General features: G+C 28.4%; 2 protein-coding genes across 2 annotated transcripts in view; both read left to right on the top strand.

The window, feature by feature from the left end:
* LOC142325174 (uncharacterized) overlaps nt 1-20,255 on the top strand; it is a 175,816-nt gene extending 155,561 nt beyond the window's left edge. The window contains exon 6 of the mRNA XM_075366594.1: nt 20,126-20,255. The gene's annotated coding sequence lies outside the window, so the exon portion shown is untranslated. The remainder of the gene's footprint in view (nt 1-20,125) is intronic.
* LOC142325173 (unc-112-related protein-like) overlaps nt 1-22,463 on the top strand; it is a 327,233-nt gene that overhangs the window by 185,545 nt on the left and 119,225 nt on the right. The gene's annotated exons all lie outside the window — the stretch shown is intronic.

The raw sequence follows: 22,463 nt of genomic DNA on the forward strand, positions 1-22,463 counted from the left end.
ATGTGTTAGGCTTGCCCTACAGGTCTACGGTATTTTTAATCATCACTATCAAGGAGTTAGTGTTACCAAAATGTCATACGCCCTTAATTATTACTTACCTAAGAGATAATGGGGTAGTTATTTCTACTGGGATGTTATCTTAAAAATCGCAAGTATTCGTGTAAGTTTTATTTTTTACTTTTTCCGTTTGTCCATTTCGAGTCAAGTACGACGTTGATCTTTCACTATTATTTCTAAATTCTTTATAAGCCGTTATTTCAATTTGATAGCAGCCTATATTATATAATCAAGTTCAGTTTGTCCAGATAGTAAAAAAAAAGGTTTTGCTTGACATTCGTGTGTTTAATTTTCTTACAGGTTTTTTTTTGAAATGAGGTAGATCAAAAGAATACATATTTACCCTTTATTTTTTATTTATTTATTTTTTTAATACAAAAAATATGCGTATATTATGAAATAGTCTGAATTGTTCCAATTTACTAGTTTGACGTACAATTTTTCTACTTATAAATTATATTGTTATCGTAGTGTAGATTTATTCTGATGTAATCTCATTTTTACTCTCTTTTGTCAAAGGGGACTCTCATTTTGACTTGATGTCAAATAGTTGTGTTGTATGCTGTGTTCCTTGTATTTTTGCTTAAATCTTTTATGATCTTATCTTTTTGTTAAAGTATCATTTATTTATTTTTTGTATTTATGTAATAATCTTTAATAAATAATTAATTATTTTATCTAGAATGTAAAATTATATTTTGGTTCAATTGTACTTATCTACAGATTGTATCACGTAGTTCGCTCGATAATTTCATAAATTCGTCTACTCGTGAAAATAATGGAAAAAGTTCATATAAACATTTGTCCTAAAATGCTTCGTTTGCGAGTTGCGGCTAGTGAAACATTTTGCTCGGATTTCAGCTACCCTCTGTGAAATGAGGTGGTACTGAAATTTTTAGGACGTTAATGAAGGGGCAGAATTAGTGATTTCTTATGGGTTTTGAACTGAAAAATCCAAAAAAATAGATCCCAGAACCGTATCTGCAGTAGTTTTTGAGAAATATTGTGTGAAACAATAAATTGGGGAAAAAAACTTTTTTACGTTTGACATTCAGTAACTTGGTTAAATGGGTAATAAATACATCGCAAAACTTTTAAAGAATTTATTTCTGGACAATATGGTGAAAGATAATTTGAATATACCCAAAATATTAAAAATATTCAAATTTTATTTATCAACAATGTATTACTGCATTTGTCAGAAAAGTACTTATTTAATGTAAACAAAAACCAAATTCTTTTTTTGTGTTAGGAAAAATTTGTAAAAAAATTTTCTGATCAAAAAAATAAATTGTCTGGAAATTCCTTTTAAATAATAATTTATTGTATTTCTTTCATTAATAAAAAAAAATCTAAGTAATTTTTATTTATTTATATTTTGCAATTGTGTAATTTCCAGTCGTATTTTTCTAACTTTTTTTGTTGTTTTATTCAACTTATTTTACACCATTTGTTAAGAATTAAATTCTGTATAAGTTTTGTTTAAATTATCTATTTATTACTCAAAGTTTAACAAAGTTATTGTACGTCAAACATAAAAACAGAGTTTTTTACTCCAATTTATTGATCTTTACCCCAGATTTCTCAAACACTACTGGAGACACGGTTCTGGGACCTATTTTTTTTGGATTTTTCAGTTCAAAAACCCATAAGAAATCACTAATTCTGCCTTCATTAACGTCCTAAAAATTTCAGTACCACCTGATTTCACAGAGGGTAGCTGAAATCCGAACGAAATCTTTCACTAGCCGTAACTCGCAAAACAAATCATTGTAGGACCTAGATTTATTTTAAATTTTTTCATTATTTTCACGAGTAAAGTTACAAAAGTCACGGGAGAATTTTATGATACCTTTACATTACACGCGCGCGTGAGTTTATACATCTTTTTTTTTAAATCAACACTTTATGTTAAATGATTTCTCCGCATTTATTTTGAACTATAATTGAAAGTAATTATTTTCTGTACTTAAAATGCCTGTTTACTTTTACGGCGGCCTACTACATAGGCGTTTTATTTTTTCTAACGGAAGATTTACTTTTTTTTCGTTTTTATGGGTGTAATTTAATTCTAGTATACAAACAATATTTTTCTCGTAAAATAAGGTAAATGAACTGTTAAGGAATTACTTGCATGACGTGGTTTTTTTTAGCTTATTCCGTTTAAATAATATGCCTAAAGTATGCTGTTAACGAGTTTAAAATGATAAAAATCAGTAGAAATATCAGTTGGATTTGTTCCAATTACTTCTAGGATTAAAATCGTTTAATGGTAACGTATTTTAAATATTAAATTTCTTTTACTTTTTAATTTGTTGTGAATATTAATTGCTTATTTCTAGTTACGTCGTTATGTAAGTAGTGTATTTACTGCCAGAAAACTTATTAGTATATTGCTACTATACGTTACGTTGCTTGTTATTACCCTATAGTCAGTTAAATTTATAAGAGTAAATTCAATACAACAACCCTGCTGCGATCAGACCTCACACAAATCGTCTCTGTTGGATATACGCCATTGTACTTCGTTATTCGTTCTTTTTTTAATTTTTTATCTTTACTTTTTTCTTCTTTCTTTGTACATGAACAATAGAATGAAGAAGAGATACATAACTACACAATCATCTACCCTTATATTATTCTTAACTTCTTTTCTTTTGGAACTGACATTTTCAAGTCATAATGTATTATTACCGCATAATCGTCAGAAGTTGTATAAATTACAATTTTTTTTTCAGTACGTTCTTGTAAATACTAATAATGTTCAAAAACAAAGGGTTCGTATAAATTATGCCACCCTTTTATTTTAATCTTAATTCCCTTCCATCGTGAACAGGAAGGTACAGTTGAACTACGTTTCTTCAGAATAAAAAATAAACGTTCATCAGATGAGATTCTTTGCCTTTTGTTATATATATTTATATATATAAATAAATATTTTTTAGCTCTCGCTTGAGATTAAATATTTTCTTACGAAAAAAAGTTACTTGGGCAAAAATTAAATCAACTTAGTTGTTTGAAACTTATGTAGCACGTAAAAAATATTTTTTTGAAATGTTTTAACAAGATACCTTCCCTTTTGATATTTACTCGTGTGATTTTCACGTTCAGGATCCATTTAAATATATTTTTTTTAGGATTTACAATTACAGAAAATTTTAAAGATAAGTAATAAAATTTAAATATTGTTAATGTTTGAAAAAAAGAATGTGTATCCACTCCCATTTAGCATTTGTTTGTATGTTTTTTGGTGATGGAATTACAGGCGTTGATTTCAAGAATAAAGCTAACAAAACTTAAAATAACAATCGTCGAAAATGTATTCGCAATTTGACCGAACGTTAATAAATGTCATTCGGAGAACACCAAATAATTCGGTTAGTAAAGTGTAAATATGACAGCGTGATCGTGGCACTACATTTTCAGTAGATGACAACATCTACCTGATTGTCATCGAAATAACGACTAAATACGGTGTTGTCACTCGTTGCTTCATTATCTTGCTATATTAGATAATAATTTTAGACTTTCACTGAAGAGAATCTGCGTATCAGCGAACATGTGTTGATATATGTCATGTACAGCGTGTTATGATATTTGGGTATTAGGGTAGGGATTTTATATTGTATTACAGTTGTTAGCGTAATTTTTACTTCCGTATATGAAGTATTATGATCGTAAAAAATTTTGGTTTTCAGATTTCAACGAAAATATCCATTTTGACTAGTTTCGGTGTGACGTCTGTGTATGTATCTCGCATAACTCAAAAACGATTAACGGTAGGATGTTGAAATTTTGGATTGTTGTAACGTCTAGTTGTCCACCTCCCCTTTTGATTGCAAAAGTGTCCAAAAAAGCCCCCAAAAAAAAAATGGATTTTGGACTTTTTCTTAACTGCAGTAAAAAGTTCTCATTGAGAGCTTTTCAACAATATATCATACGTGCTACTTATTTTTCATTGATTCTAGAGTAATAGTTAAATAAAATTTTGGATCTTACAAGGGGAAGGTATATCGGTTCGAATGCGACTTCATATCTTTTTTTTAATGTAAATATATTGATTTATTAGTAATTAACCTCTGATTGTAAAAAAAAATTACAATAAATGTTAATTCAATAATAACAATAAAAAAAAAAATTATGAAGAAATATCAGAAGTTATTAATGAAATAAAATTTTATTTACTTTTCATTTAAAAAAATGTGTATATGCAATGTAATAGGCGTACAAGGAAGTCATGTAGTGTCCACATCGGCTTTTTTTTTATTAATAGCATATATTTTCCAGTTGTGTGTATTAAAATCTTACCAATACTGTTTTTACGTACAAATTTCACTTTAAACCCATTAAAAAATTGTATTATTATTTGTTCACGAATTTGTATCAGTTTAATTATGTGTTTTTTATTTTATCGGCCTAAAGATAGTTTTTATCCTAATCGTTACCATTAATTGTAATATAGAGCCTAGACAGTGCTGAAGAGGCTAAGGATTACTGTTTATGATCTTAATGTAAAGAAATATATATGTGTAATTTTAATAGATGCAGCGAACTGTTGTAGCAGGGGCAGTTTATTCACTGAAAAAGTGAATAAATAAATAAAGTGAATATCTGAGAAAATTATAAAACAATTTTCTTTTTGAAATTTCGAATTTATTCGTTCTAGAGCAGAAATTTTCGAAAGGTTAGAAAAATGAAATAAAATAGGACTTTTGTAATTTTTACATTCTTAAATTATTTTACAGATATTTTAATAAAAGATAAAAAAAGAGAAACGTGTAGAATTATTAAAGAATAAATTGATTGACAAATTATTATTTTACGTTGTCAAGGAATGTTGTAATAAACTATATGTTGTTGAATCAATGTTTTCGCAAAATCCTACTGTGTAAAAGATTAAGCTTTCCTTATTTTCAGTCTGTTTTACATATTTTATCTTATTCATATTTTTTATTATCTTAGTTATTTTATTTAATTATTATTAATATTATTTTACTGGGAATATGTTAAAAGATGTACGGGAAGATTTGAAATGTTATGCATTTTATTCTCTTTTCTTGTTCTCTGTCGGAATTATGTTTATTTATTAGTTTTTTTAACATATTAATTTTCGAATATAAATAATCTTTTTCGGATGTAAATAAAATTTTATAATCATTATTTATAATGCTGAATTGTGTTATTTTATCAAGGTATAAAAACTGTAGTTATTTTTCACCGTTTTAACATCCTACAAGCGTACAAGCTTTTATTTTTTGACAGTTATCGTTTGTTATAATGTAAAGAAATAATATTGCTAAGGCGCCGTTATATTCCTACCGTTCTGCTAGTCTGTACTGTATAAATATACATATGTATACTACGTTGCCTGTGTTCTATTAATTTGTCAGTTTTCAACAAGGGGAAAGAAAGGTCACAGATAAAAACCATAACCAGGAGCTCATCTGGGAGCTGACGCCATTTTTGTTTTTTCTTTTTTTCTTCCTTTCGCTTTCTTGCTGTCTCTTTCAACCTAGTCAACCTATGTAACTAACCTAACCAGCTAAAGTATATGTTCACTACTTCAAAACCACTTGTGTGTATTTTATGATGATGTGTTCTATTTTTTGTGTTTGTAAAAGGTTAGGGAAAGAGATTATTTTTTTTACGTTGATGATCTATACTATGTTTTATCTGGTTTCTTTTTTTGTTGTAAGATATAGTTTAAAAAAATAATAAAATTTTCTTTCATGAATAGCTGTAGTATTTGCATTATATAATTAATACATATCCCAGTAATAGAGAAAATACAGTCGGATATCTAACAACGTAATAGAATCTTATTGTTGGTAATTTCTGTAAATGAGATTAACATTGATTCTTTTAGTCACCAGTTGTTATTTAAACTTGGTGGGGGGAACTCCTTCTGATTACAATTCTAGAAAATAATTTCTACATAATATTGTTTCGGGATTTTCAATTTTTCTCATTTATTGATTTTTTTTTTGAATCGTGTACAATTTAACAAAAATAAAAGTTTCTCCTAACAAGTTTTTCAATTAAAATATTCGTATTAAAGACAAAAATAATATTTCGTGCGAAAGACCTGTTTTATTTTATTTTTCTGACTTTTTGAAATGAATGAATTAATTCGAAATTTCATATAAAATTTTTTTATAATCTAATTTTTAGTGAATCTGTTAAAAGTATATTTTAATAATAATTATCTATTAAAATTATATATATACCTTTACATTAGTTGTCAACTACCATAATTAAAAGAAGAAAAAAATTTATTTCAATCTTTGTTTTTGTTTCTTATTGCTGACAAAAAAGGATTACGCTCAGTCACAGCTATTCTCTTTCTATATTTTTTAATGAAATAGTTTTTTAGCTTATGAAAGATGCCGTTTCTTATCAGGTTTGATTTCAGAATCTTCCGTTTAAAAAACAGATGCTACCATTCCGCCACAAAGGGTACATCTTTTGTAACAACTTTGAAAATATTGGTTAATAAATGGCAACGTTGATACGGAAGACGTATGTAGAGAACTATTTCAAATAAGGGATTTCGAGGGCGTATGTATTTTATAATGAAATAATTTGTAACTATGAATAAATATTATTATTTTTTAACATTAAAAGTTCTCAGCTCCACCAACAGTTTAACAATCTTGTTGAATCGTTAGATTGCAGTTCACAAGAGTGAACTGCAATAAATGAATAATTTGGTGGATTTTTAGAATGATACGTTAATTTGTCTTTAAAAATGTTGATTACATAAGAAATGTTGTAGGCCATCGTGATAGTTTTTTATATTTAGATATACTAAAATGTATCTAATTGTGGTCAGTGCAATTGTTGGTTCTCTGCAAGTGTTTTGGTGCAATCGTATGGGTTTTTATTGAAATCTTATACGTGCGGTAGCGGGAAGCAGCCATACATTTGACCTGTGCAAGTCTAATTGGTCGCAAAAGCTATTTGTTTAATGCAAATTTTGCAGTTATAATTACAGATCGCCTGAATTTCCAAGAGCAATTGTCTGAGCATGAGCAGTTATTAAACGCCCGCATGCCCTGCGGTCCAACAGTCATCTGTACATTCTGTGTAACATAAAAATCTACTAAAAAACATGAGGTACTGAATTAATGTATAAATATCGTTACTAACAGAATTTATGATAACAATAAAAGCTTCGTATAGTTTTATTACGTGGCCATTGTAATAAAAATGATGATAGTAAACATTACACAGTGAATGAATGCAATCGTTTGAGCGATTCCTAAGCGGAAGTAATAACAATATATTTAATATAGAAATTTTTATTTTAAATTTATAAATTATTTTTTGATGGATTACGTATTTATTTTATATTTAGCAATACGAGTTCTATTACACAGCGCATGATTTTCATTGTAATACATAAACAATGTAATAACATTTATTTATAACAATATTTACACATTTTACTACATATTAATTTACTTTCCCGTCTAGATTGCGCTATAGCTCTAGAAGGGAAAGTATTGTAATCGGTCCAATTTGGGCATACGCGGTTTTCACCGCGTATTGACATTTTTACACCTAAGGAACCCAAAAAACCGGATGGAAATTATCCGGATGTTAATGTTCGTATGTACATGTGTGTGTGTTCGGGTTGATCTCTAAATCACCTTATACCTCCAGAACTACTGTGTTCTACCAACTGTGTTGTCAGCTGTTTATAATCAGTAAGTAAATTAGTTTTATCTCACTAGACATATGCTGTTTGTGTACATTCATTTCTCGAAACAAAAACTTTCTTAATATAAAAACTTTTCGTACAAAAAAAAGAAAAACACTAGTTTCTGTTGTGAAGTGGTACTTTTGCTGCATTGCTAAAAAAAGTCTGTTTAGTCAGATTAGTTGATCACCGTGTTCTCCATTTAATAACATAAGTAAGTGTTCGTCGAGGTAGTTTATAAAACTGTTTGATTAGCTTGGAAAGTTTAGCGCATTTAGTAGCAACTTGTTTATTTCATGATAGTAGTCGGTCGAAGTTTAATCCTACAGTTAATAATAGTTGTTTGCTCATGGATACTTGAATGCCTTGATACTTGATTGTCCATTGATGGACATCAGTTATATTTCCTACCCAATTTTAAATAAACTAGGAGTAAATAAGTTAATTGATATCTTTATGAATTGAAATTATAAGAATAACAAAATAAAAAGTAAATCACTATTGGTATAAATTAGCTTACAAAAAATAAAATTATTTATTTTAGGGAAAATTGATGAAGAAATTAATAGTTTTATCATAAATATTTAAAGGAAGCTTATTATTTTTTTATTTCTTTATTCAAATTTTGCAGAAACTATTTAAGGAATTCTATAACTTTATAAATTTATGCAGGAAGTAATTTGCGTCCTGGCTATATCTGTTTTTTAAAAGTAAATACTAATTTTAATTAATGGAACAGTTGTAAAAAATTAAAAAATTATTAACTAACAATATTTACGGCGTTAACTAGACGCAATAAAAATTTTATATTATTGGACTATTTATATCTTTTTAAACTTCGATAAATTAGCCGAATGAAATTCATGTTCCAATTAGCATGACGTTTTAGTGGTTAAGCTAAATTTAAAATTTAGAATCATAATTCTTATTAATGTTTGTTGCATTTAACTGTCATTTTATATTTCATAAATTATTGGCATTCTACAAGATTTCTCATTCTCAGTTTTCTTCTCTCTCTTTCATTATTCGTCATCTCCCTTTCTGGTTGATGATTAATAATAGATGTGTTTACAATACTTTTTGTTTTATAAATAAAGAGGGGAAGCGATAGAAGAGAGAGAAAGTGAAAGAGAAAAGTGATTGTGAGAGTTCATCGTAGTAACAGAACGAAGTGGAACACCCAAGGAGTGAATATTTTAGGACTTATAGATGGTAATTGTATAGACATAACTACGGTGTTGGTTTTACAAATTACTGTTATCAGATCATGATATACAATAGTAAAGAAAATAATGAATTAAAAATTACGCTAATTTTTAATTATTATTATTACATCATTCATTGTTTGAATAATAAATTACGTATTTTTTTTAATAGTTAATATAGGTCAATTTACTCTTCCGGTTAGTTCTAGGGTGATGTGTTATAAATTACGTACGTATATGTACGTGTTGTTAAGTTATCTTTTAATATGCAAATTAAACACTTGTTGAATATATAAAAGGTAAACTGTATTGTACAGATTAGTTACATAAAAATATACGATTTGCATGCAGAATGAATAAATATCAAGTACAATAAGCCCTTTTTCTTTATGAATTGATTGCTTTTGGTTTTCTATTGTATAATTTGTATGTCCCCTTTGGATAGGTAGTTCGTTATACTTCTAATAAACCGCATATCATCTCTTTATACTAGATCTATATAAACAAATTACTTCTCTTTCTTGTTTTTAATTCTATTGTTTCGTATATTTTTTTTTACCAATGGGTTTTCTTACTTTTGTTTTGAAAAATATAATTATTGTAGTTTTTCATTAAGTATGTTATATAAAATGAAAGTGGGATATCAAATATTTATTATATAATACAGGGTTCATTACATATATAACATTATTTTGGGTGAAAAATAATTACAGGAATTAAAAAATATGTATACCTTTTATTAAAAATAATTATCACAAAATTATATTACATTTTTAAGTTTTAAAGATTATTTAAATTAATTATTAATCAAAATGTATGCAAATTTTTTGATTACGTAATTTAAAGTAAAATCTATATTGAATCTCTGCAGAAAATTTTCAAAGAAATATTTCAAAGTTAAAGAAATCAAAATAAAAACAAACTGTCGTACTTAAAATAATAATGTTCTGTTGATTATTGATGTTACAATATTTAACAAATTTTAATTTTTCTGAATAAGGCGTTTGATGAATATTTGTGTATTTTTTGAGGGGCACTGGTTACATGTCAATTATGAACAGGAAGTAAACTTTTTCTTTAATTAAAAATCTGATGTGAACAGCACATGATTTCCTTGTACGCCTATTAAGTTACATAAACACATTTTTTGCTGAATTCATTTAAACTTATTTTATTTGAAAATGAGATACGATCCTCCAATTCTCTATTAAAGTGGACAGTGCACCACAATTGCATTGTGGTGGACAGCGCAGCACATTGCATCACATTTTTTGGGGGTGTCCGTATCAGCACTTTATATTACTTTATATCATTTTGTTTTACGTCGCACAAGTAGTTTGTGGTGAGGTGTAAGTGAGAATGTGTCGGATCCGCGTAACCGTGCACACAACGATTCGAATCCGAATAAAAATAAAAAAAGATACAAATATATATATATTTACATATACATACATTTTTTTAACTTTTTTTAATTTTAAATATATTGATTTATTAACCTCTGTAAAATTTTTTGAATTAAAATGAAAAGTACATAAAATCTTATTTTACTAATAACTTCTGATTTTTTATTATTTTTTTAAAAATTGTTATTGAATTATTATTTATTGTAATTTTTTTACCATCAGAGGTTAATAATTATTAATAAATCAATATATATATATATATATATATAAAATTAAAAAAGGGTTTAAAAAATGTATATGTATGAAGTCGGATTTGAACCGATGTGCCTTCCCCTTGTAAGATCCAATTGTATCATTAATTAAAATTTCAGTTGGTTATAACGGGAACCAATGAAAATAAGTACCACTTATGATATATAGTTCAAAAGCCCTCAATGAATGCTTATTATTGCAGTTAAGAAAAAGTTCAAAATCCAATTTTTTTTTTGATTTTTGGTCCAGTCGGTTGCAATCAAAAGGGGATGTGCAGAACTAGATGTACAACAATCCTAAATCCAAAATTTCGACATCCTAAGGCTATTCGTTTTTGAGTTATTTGAGATACATAACATTCGTCACGCCGAAACTAGTCAAAATGGATATTCCTGTTGAAGTCTGAAAACCGAAATTTTTCGCAATCAAACTACTTATATAAACTACGACATAAGTTATAGTTAATATTTTTTTGATTAATTTATAATTTTCGTATTTTATAATTTATTTTGCTTTCTATTTTTTATGTTTTATATTTATATAAGCGATGTAAATTGTTTTGTTGATGTACGGGTCATATCTGTTTCTGTAAGCCGGCGCATGTCTTTTGATATTTGGTTTTCGGGCTCCGTAATTGTTTATGAACTTTAAATCTTTTTTATTTTTTATTTTTATTTACTTCGTAAGTAATAATCATTTATATGTAATGATTCCAAATAAAGAAATTGAATTTTAAAAAATTAGTAGTAATAAGTGGAAAATAAAGAACAAAAAGTCATCCATTGAAAAAAAATTAAGATTATTAAAATATTATCATATTAATAATATTTTATTTAAAGGTAAATAAACAATACAATTAATAACAGGATAAACACAAACTAATAAATAACAAATCTAGAGTATAATAAAACACCTTATACACCTGTTAGTGTCGATGCAAAAGGATGTCGTCAGGTAGGCCAGCCGACAACGACAGTGTTTGTCAAAGCGGAGTGGAAACATGCGTTGACTTCCTCCACTCAGTGAAAGGAGCTGTATCGCTAGGTGAAGTCGGGGTCCTCTCCGCGCGTACGGGATAGGGTGAGGACCTCCCTCCACATCCGGGTGCGGGCCGATAGTGGTGCTGCTGAACGGATAAGAAAGGATATTTCAGCGAAGTTCGATGGCACCACTACGACTCTGACAGGGAGAGATGGTAGGAGGGTCCACGTCCTTATTAAGAATATGGATGTACTCACCACTCAGGATGAGTTCATTACGGAGTTTTGGAAAATCACGGGGGAGTCAGAGTCGATCGAAATTATGTCAATGCGACCGGCCTAAGGTGCGACGCAGGTGGTGACTTGGCTATGCCGCCCATCCTTACGGATAAATTATTGCATGAGGGTAGTATCCGTATTGGATTGGGTGGCTTGTAGGGTTATAAGACGTTCATTTGACGACCTTTGTTTTCGCTGCTGGAAACCACGACACAGGGCCAATTCGTGTACCGGGCCAGATCGTAGTGGCCACTGTTTCTCCTGTGGTGAGGCTGGTCATCTACGGAAGGATTGCCGGCGAGAGGCTCGGTGTCTTTCCTGTTGGTTGCATGGACTCCTTCGCAGCGCCTCTGGGGGAGGGAATTTAGGACAGTAGTCCCGATGGGGATCCCCTTGGGGGTTCCCCATTAGAGGCAGGCCATTAAGATCGGAGTCCCGGTGAGAGGAGAAAAAAAAATTTAACCTGCCGGGTTGGTCTAGTGGTAAACTCGTCGTCATAAATCAGCTGATTTTGAAGTCGAAGATCTCAGGTTCAAATCCTAATAAAGGTGTTACTTTTATTCGGATTTGAAAACTAGATCGTTGGTATCGGTGTTCTTTGGTGGTGGGGTTTCAATTAACAACACGTCTCAGGAGTAGTCGACCTGAGTTTGTTGAAAACTACAAATTTACCGGTACAGTTTCATTTCACTGATAAGTCGCTAATGGCTTCAATTGTTGATGCGACTATAAATAAATTAGAGTATTAAAAATAAAATAATTTAAATAAATGAAACGATAATAACTTTTATATATATCAACTAATGTTGCTAATTAAATAAATAAAATAATAAATAACAGATAAAAATTAAATGAAACAGAATGATTAAAAAAAAATTGATTAAAATTAGACACAATTATTTACATAAATAAAAACACTCATAAAATGTATACGTACATGTATTTACAAACACAGATACAGTAGTTATGTATTATTTATTTTAATTTTTTTTGCTGCTTTGTACTTAAGTAATAAAAAATCATCTCTAAAAGTTCGAAGCTTCATAAATTAAAAATAAAATTAAAAAGTTAAATTAAAAAGTAATAAATAATAAATTAAAAAGTTAATATTCTCTAAATAACATAATTTAGCTTAACATTGTAAATTTCAAAATGATTTTGCGATCTAATATGAATACCGTAGCGGTTTTTTATGCGAGTTGGTCAGTGCTATTTCTATTCCTGTTCAGTGTCAAGAAATAAAAATAATAACAAAGATATATTATTTTATGAAAAATTAGAAAATTTCTAATAGTTCTTAAAAGTATTGATGTGTCCTTTTTACTCGGTTTCAGTTTTTTTATGTCTGATACGATTTGAACTTAGTGTCTCAGAGTTTAAAATTTCCCTCAGTAATGGTTTAACGTTTAACTTATTTCATCTCGGAATATAATGACGAGTATAAAATAAGGATTGTTTCAACTGAATGTTGATCTGCAGGCATTTGATTATTACGGTGGTAGATTTTAAATTGCATCTTAGGATTAAGGATCTCTCCTTAACTGGCCGATCTATGTCTGCTGTTACGATATTTATTGGGAAACGATGATATATGATGATGATTTTTATATTGATTATCAAACATTTATAATTTAAAAAAAGTCCTGTATCTTTTTTATGTCGGAGGTATCCAGACACCACACCTACGAGACTACTTGTTTAAAATGTCAAGCAGATAATAATTATGTTTATGTCTGATTTTAACGATTCTTTTTTCTATGGAGATCTTTTCTTATCTATATTTGAAAAATAAATAAATAATTTTGATTTAATTTTTAATATTATAATTAAATTCTGTTGCTAGTATTTTGTTAGTCTTACGTTGGTTATATATTTATAATTTTTTTTTAATCAAGATGTCCTTGAAAATTGTTTCTATTGTAATAAATCGTTATTTAGAATTACTGTATGTGTAATTCTACATTATGTGAAAATTCTTTATTTTAGAATGATTGAATCTTAACATAAATAGTAGGGATTATCAGAATTTCCCTGTGTTATGTTTATCAAAGATAAGTGTATTAAGTTAAAAAGTAGTAGGATTATTACGAGAATTTATTGGATTGTGGTAGAATAAAAAAAAATATTCAAACAAAAGAGATGTCAATTAACTCGACCCTAGTTATCTTATATCTTTCATATTGAGAAATTTTGTCATGACAATGCAGGATGACGTCACACCGATCTTGTTAATGAAGTTGGAAGTCATCCTTTGACCGCTTCTAGATAATCCAATCCAAGTTTCCATTAGGGCGAGTTTCCGTCGTCGTCCTCGTCGTAGAGATGAGGGTGTCGGTAGGGTAGGTCAGTGAGAAATTGATACAAGGGGATGACTAGAAAGATTGTATTATTATTATTATTACTACAAGTAGAAGGGAGAGAGTTGTTCGTTTTCCCGCCTCCCTAAAAATGTAAATACTAGAAGCTTTCAGTTACTGTCTTCCTCTCTTTTCTTTATGACATGCTTATTTTCAGAAGTGCATCGAATTGCCGTAAAGGAAGTAGGAAATATGTTTCATTCGTTTAAGTACTTAGAAACATTCATTGTTGAAAATATTCTGTATGGTCTGTCATATCCATTTGTCCTTGTACAAATGATGAGTATTATTGCTGAAGAACCCTTCTTAAAAGAAAATGTCTGATGATGTCTAAATTATTTTTATTATATTCATGAGTGTTTTAGTGGTGATAAATTTTGTCTAGTAGTTGTTAAAGTTGCATATAGAGAGTGTTAGTTTATTTCTTAAATGGATCCTTTTTTTAGATATAAGTAAGAAATTATAAGGGACATGTTTTTTGTGTGTTTTATATTCCTTACTTCACGTTTTTGGTCATTGACCTCTCTTTTACATTATCTACTTAGTATTACATTCTTTCGTCTTAATTTAACTCACATTTTAGGAAGTTTTTTTTAGTTGTATCTATTAACAGTTTTCTTTCGTTCAGTGGTTTTACTTGTGTACTTAGAAACTTTTTTTATAGTGTGAAAAATTACGTTTTTTTTAAAATTAGATTAGACGTATAGTTTTTATTTATAATTCACATTTTGAACATCTATGTATTGTGTTAACTTCACAGAGCTATGACGCAAAATGGTAGCCTTCCAGGCTTTCATCTGGGAGGTCCAACGTTCGAATTCCGGGTCGGGTATAGCCTTTTTCATACGCTATACGCTAAAAAATTTAATTTAATATTCCGCAGTTTTTTTTTACATCAAAGAACACATTTTTAAAACTACGACGCAAACTATGTGAATAAATCCTCGGCAATTACACCGGTGTTGCCAAGCTTTCTACTCTTTTGATAAGTACGTATAATAGAATTTTACTAACAGTCTTACTGCTTATTTTTTTAAATTTATCTAATATTTATTTGTTATTATTTTGATATTTGTTGTAATCAACATACAAAATTATATTTTATTTCCATATTAATAGACTACTTATTTTCCTTTTTTAATTTGTTTTATAATTAATATACTAGGAAAGTATGTTCTTTGTAAAGGTGGACGAAGCAGGAGCGATATAAAATGCCGAATAGCACAGACGAAACGAGCTTTCAGTCAAAAATATAATCTGCTTACATCAAAAATTAATTTAAACGTCAGGAAAACATTTTTCAAAGTATAAGTTTGGAGAGTAGCTTTATATGGAAGTGAAACTTGGACGATCGGAGTACCCGAGAAGAAAACATTAGAAGATTTTTAAATCTGGTGCTATAGGATAATGTTAAAATACAGATGGGTGGGTCAAGTGACAAATGAAGAGGTGTTGCGGCAAATTGATGAAGAGAGAAGCATTTGGAAAATTATAGTTAAAGGAAGAGACAGACTTATAGACCACATATTAAGGCATATTGGGATAGTCGCTTTAATATTGAAGGGACATGTAGATGCGAAAAATTTTGCAGGTAGGCAACGTTTGGAATATGAAAACAAATTGTTAGGGATGCAAGATGTAAGGGGTATACCGAAATGAAACAACTGGCACTAAATAGGGTATCTTGAAGAGCTGCATTAAACCAATCAAATGACTGAAGATAAAAGAAAGAAAACCATAAATTAGACAGAGTTTTCAAAATTTTACTAAGAGATTAGCCAGTAAAATAATTTTGACAATTCAACGAGAATGTCGTATAAGATAGTGATATAAAGCAGGAACGCTAGTCTTTATTAATGATACCAGCTCGGCCGGCGAGATTGCATGTTCATATTGTGCGTCATAGTTTTAAAAACGTTGTTTAATGAAAAAAATACTATATTCCTACACACAAGCTTCTTCAAGGTGAATTAATCATCGATACAAAAAATTAATAATTTAGGATTAAAAAACTTTTGCTGATGTTAATAAATCTTTCAAACATTTAAAAAAAATTGCTTGATCAATCTATTTATTCTCTAGAACTGTAACATGAGGTAAAACAATGTGTTGATTTATGGTAGAGTGATCGATTCGTATGATACTCTAAAAGTCAGTAGATATTTGTGCATGTTTATCGTATCGTGGTCTGTAAGTTGTTCGTGTAATAGTGTAACCGTGGTTTGTTACATTCCTGGACCGTCAGATGAGGTATTTATCAATAAGAAACCGACAACGAATTGAAGGTCGTAGAGTCTGTATTAAAGAGTTTATAGCTTTAAAGGTACATAATTCGCCCACCCTCGAACCTCTGTTCAGAAAGGCAAGCACTAATCAACGGCGCCATTACAATAAATATTGACAGTATAACCTTACTATTTTACTAATGAACAAATTGTACTGATAATGACAAACTGTTTTCTTTCTGCTCTTTTTTTTTACGTCAACATTTTAATTAATTCTAGTGTACTGTTATCTGTTTATATGCATGCTTAAATATAGACACAAAATTTGTTTACTTGATTAGGTTTATCCTGTACTTATTTTTTAAGGATTAGTTTAATAAATTATTAGCTCATAAAAAATGTCGTTATTCATTAGCAAATAGCCGGTAAATATTATTACTTTTATCATATTAATACTTATATTATTACATAAATTTATATTGATATTCATTTAATTATTCTCAGGCAGTTTGTTAAATATTTAATTCAGTGTAGAAAATTACTGTTGTTTACTTTAATGCACGTTCGAAAATGATTTGATGCAAGGCAGAGTAATTGATGCGTCCCCTCCCGTCATTAAATGATTACGAAGTTTTAATTTTGGGAGGAAGCTCCAAAATTAAATTTGATCATTGCAGTTGATTATTTTTTTTTGTTGTGAATTTGGAATAAAAAAATAATATTTTGGGCCTCAAGAGTAGATTATAAATGCATTTTCATTAATTAATCCCCAATGACCAAAATACACAGTGCCTATATCATACCCCAATAATTTAATTTATAGTTTTTAACCGGGTTTGAACCATTGTTATTGCATCTTTGTAGAACAATTGTAATTATAGCTGTTTTAATGTTAAAACATCATTTTAATTCTCCATTAACTCAATTACTAATTTTTAAGTGTCATGGTAACCTTGACACAGGCATTGTCTAAATAAGGTATCTAGTTCTTTTAAACCATTAAAGTTAATTTCTTTTTTTTTTAATGTACGTATTTAATTTTAATTTTTACTTTTTTACTGTTTTAATTTTTTATATATATTAAGTGCCTAATAAAGTTTACTGTTTCTGTAACAATGTTATGTACTGTAAATTGTAATGGTTGAAAGAATAAAAATGATTTAATTTGATTCAAACAAATGTTAAAATTAGTTGTTGATTTGAAGGTACCCAATACCTAAAATTTGAAAATATCAGCAACATGTTGCTATTATTAATTTAGGTATGAATTTTTTAATCTGTTAAAAATTATTAATTATTACATGGATAATCAATTACCTTATTATTACGAATAATTATAATAATAATACAATATGTAAATTTCTATGAAAATGATTGCTTTAATCAGCATACTTAGAAAGGTATATACATTTTATCAAGACTAGGTTAAATGAAACAAAAAATAAAAAAAGTAAAAAAATGGAATGCGTAATTTTTTAATTTAAATGCGTTTCTTTTACTTCTTAAAAAGTATAATTATTTTTATTATTGCGAAAAAAAATTTAATAAATCTACTGGTACTTAAAGCGAAATTAAATATTGAAAGGATTTCTATCATAAATGTTATTAATACCTTTAAAACATTAAAAATACATTAACATAATCTATAAACTACTTTATGTTGTACTATGTCCAAATGTTTTTTTTTTTGTTAACAAAATAAAGCATTAGTTTTCGTTTTTAGACTTAAAAAAAAAAGTCAAATTATTTTGTTTCATTAATTTTAAACAATGTCGTATTTTAAAATTTGCGACATTATAATATAAAGATACGGTGAAGTTTATTAATTGCTTTTTATCATGTGTATCTTCAGATTAATTCATTTTTATACTTAGTTTGATAATAGGTTAATTAATTTACATGTTGACATTTAATGTTCATGGTTTTTATTTGTCGTTGTACGTGTGTTAAAGCAGGTAGACAAAGTCTTGATGTATTTATTAGTTATTGCATTACATGTTATAGTACATAAAATTTGAAGTTAATTTACATTCTTTATAAATTGAACACACTTTTATCTATATATATATATATATTTTTTTTTTTTTTTTTTTATATACATACACCCACACGTTTGCTTGAATGTAAAATACGAGATGCTGATGGGAGATTTATGTACGAATTAATTGAACTCGTGTTTTACATATATTTTGCGTTTAAATTGAAAGTTATTAATGATTAATATGACATAAATTCAAATGTATTCTTATTACCATCATCAAGGCGCAGCACATGATAAGTAAATTCGTAATTACTATATTTAATATATTATTGGACCGTGGCCACATTTAGAACTTCTTGGATTCTCATGTCAATTGGAGTAGATCATCAGACTAAGGCTAGATCAGGTCCTTAGATCGGTTACTTATCAGCGAAGCGATTCTCCCTTGTGAGGTAAATCCGTTACAGTCGAGTAATTGTCAAAAGGATAGACTGTTTGGACGTCTCAGTAGCCTGTAAGTCGGTCCGGGAAGAGATCTACACCGATTAAAATTTGTTGTCATCGGTGATGTACGACAAAAAGTGGAAGAGCCTTGATTCACGTATTTCTCAGGCAGGCATGTTGGATGCGTAATAAATTCTTTTAGGGATCTGGGAATTCCAGTGGGTGATCCGGACCAAATCTTGTAACGGGTTGAATGCCACGAATGATTCTGTTTAGTTTGATACTGCTGGGGAGTTCCGGGTGATCGCAAATAATAGTAAGAGAGTTAAGTGGACGATACGTGATAGAATTACGTATTCTATTTCTTTACTGTTTTTACCCTGTATCTTATTATTAATTTTTTTTATGTTGAACCTTATTGAATGTGTAAACCGATTTTCTTCATAAAGTTTCATATTAAAGAAGTAAACATATAAATAGGGCAATAAATTTTAAAAAAAGTTATGGTTAGAAGCCAAAAAATTTGAGTAAGTTAGGGATAAGATAAAAGAATGTTCTCTGTCTGTTCCTGCTTGCGTATGCTCATAGCAGTGATAGTTAAATTACCAGTATGTTTATATTACGTATTTATAATTATCAAATTTAGTTCCCTTTTTAAAGGAACTTTTAATAGCACCCCAAAATCCGCCATAAAAAAGTACTCTATTTTAACCCGTTTTATCAGAGTACGATTATTCTAAAACACTGCTCATGTTTATAACCCATTCACCAACGTACATATATTATGTCTATGACCTATTATTCATTAACCCGTTAACTTTTTTTTCTAGTGTTCTATTAATACTCAACCTTCTACTTAGAAACCTGATATAGGATATTTAACAATCCTCAGTAATTAAAGCTATTATATGCTATGTTTTTCGTTTGCACGTTCGCACATATGTCAGCATTAACATAGAAATTTTTCTTTCTTTGGAATTTTATTTTGTTGTAAAGTGATTATTTTTATGAAATGTGTTGTGTTAATTTTTTATTAACATTCTGCCGAAGTTACGGTTAAAGTATGGATTTATTTAATTTTTATATTATACGATTTGTGTAAAAATGTTTTATATTTTAGGTATTATAAATACAACAATTATTATATTTAAATGTTAATGAATTAAATACTTTATAATGTGTTCTTTGGTATAATAGATTATGTATCTATTTTATTTTATTTATTTATTTTTTGTTACAGGTGAGGTTTTGATTGATTTTGAAGTTCATTAACTGATTGTCTGAAGTGCAAGGTGTGAGGTCAGACAAAAAGAAAACATTTTTATTGAAATTTTCTTTTCACTGTTATTATCTATGTAAATATTATTGCGTTGGTGTTGAAATTTGAGTTTACTTGCTGTTATTTGATTAAATATATAACTTTTTTCTCATTTACTTATTTTTATAGTTAATGATAACTAGGAATATTTCACTTTATTTATTTCATGTTTCGGTATGCTGTAAATGTGTTTATATATATATATATATATATATATATATATATATATGCATGTTGGTAGACTGAATCCACATTCCCATTTTTTATCTGTAGGTTACTCAAACTTGAATGTTAAATAATTTTATTTGTCCGGCCTTTTACTTAATAATTCCTAAGAGCCTAAACCTATCGTTTAACATCTTTTTACGTAATTATATCAGCATCTTTGTCAATGTTGAAATTAAATGCTGAACCATTTAGAATTAATGTTTTCTTTTATCGGAAAGAAATTTCTTTTAACGTGGTTTATGTTGAGGCTTTACTTTTAATTTTAATTTTTTTATACTTTCTAAACTAGCATCTTATATATTGTATCATATAGAACTTTTAAAGGAATTTTTAATAATAGGTTACAAATTTTTATTGGTAATCGATTATTTATTTTATGTTTCTTAATAACATAATTATCTCGGGTGATAGCTGGAAAAAATCTTCTTATCGTATTTCCATGTGTTTATAAAGCGTTAAAATTGTTTTAAATATCAGTTAAGTAACCAAATAAATAATGTATATTAATATTCTTCATTTTTTTATTTCAAGAATGGAAGAAAATAGTTTATGTTAGAGAAACATATAAAGTTTTTTGATGATTGTTATCATTTATGCTAATTTTTTTTAATAGAAAAGATTTTGTTCCTTTTTTTATTATAAATTTATTTTGTTAGAAGATATCTGTTATCATATATTACTTCCTTTTTTTGTACGTTTACATAAGAATAGTTTACTTTCTTTTTTTTCGCCTAATAAGTAGTTTTATAAATATTAATTAACATGGTTGGTTAAATGTTATTTATGTAACCTCAATTGTTTTGTAGTTGTAAAATAATAATTTAGCTCATAATTTTATCTTCTGTAGAAAAATGCTTTATCGCAACAAAAATCAACATTTTATACTTGTGCAAGTATGTTTTTTTAGTATGTACATTGTATGTAAATAACAAAGTGTTACTGTCTTGTATGAGGTGTGAAGTAGAATTTATTTCTTCTTAAATATGCGCATGCATACTAATTACATTACGTATGTTCTTTTATCTATGTTTTTTTCGATCGTTTTTTATTCGTGTTAAATTTTATTTTTAATTTATTTCTGATGTAATAATTAGAACTAAGTATAGAAATTTTTTTTTTTTTGATCATGTGTATTATAATTGAAGTATCATTTAAATTCATTCATTTTAATGGTCCATTAATCTAATATAATTATGTATTAGAAAATGAGGGTTCCTTATTCGTCCGGGTATTATCGTTCGTAAATCCTGTGCGTGAATTGCATTGTTTTGTGTAAAAAAAGCTGGGATTTGTCGAGTAAGAATCTGTTCCTCGGGTTAATTGTTCTGTACTTCCACTGGATTGTAAACAGAATTTCCCATTAGGTCTATAGGCAGAGCTTCCTCCACAAAATCAAATGTACTGAAATATCAATGATACAGAACCTCTAAAGGACCCATTATCCTTACTCTGTATCCAGTGATTTTCCAGAATTCATGAAGACCGATCTGGATGAAGAAATAAGATTTCTCATAATCCACCTTTTACCCTTAAGTAAAAGATGGATTATGAGAAATTGACCATCTCCACACAGGAATCCATTCCTTTCTCAATCCATTGTATAAACAGGGAATTATTACCCATGATGAAAAGAGCATATTGTCGATCAATGATTTTGTGTTGAATAGCTCAAATATGTTCGTATGCTGCAATAAATTGCCTTCCCTCTACGTGTTAAAGAGTTGCTAGAGATGAGATTCAGACGACATTCAAAACCGCCACCCGACTTTAGAATACAAGGCATGAAGAAGTATACAACTTCTTACTGTTTAAACGGTTCACTTAGACCTATAGTTCTTGGTAAAACAGCCTTAATTTCACTGAAATTTTATACTTGAATCGTTGGGCTTGTCCTGTATGTTGTAGGGTGTTTATGTTCTTACTTAGAAATTAGGTACTAACATGACCAGCCATAAAATTTTTTGGAATAACATATTTTCCATCAAAATAATTCAAATATTTAAAAAAAGTTTTAATAATAAATTAATCATTA

This window comes from Lycorma delicatula, chromosome 5, assembly GCF_047948215.1.
Source record: "Lycorma delicatula isolate Av1 chromosome 5, ASM4794821v1, whole genome shotgun sequence".
NCBI classification, from domain to species: Eukaryota; Metazoa; Arthropoda; class Insecta; order Hemiptera; family Fulgoridae; genus Lycorma; species Lycorma delicatula.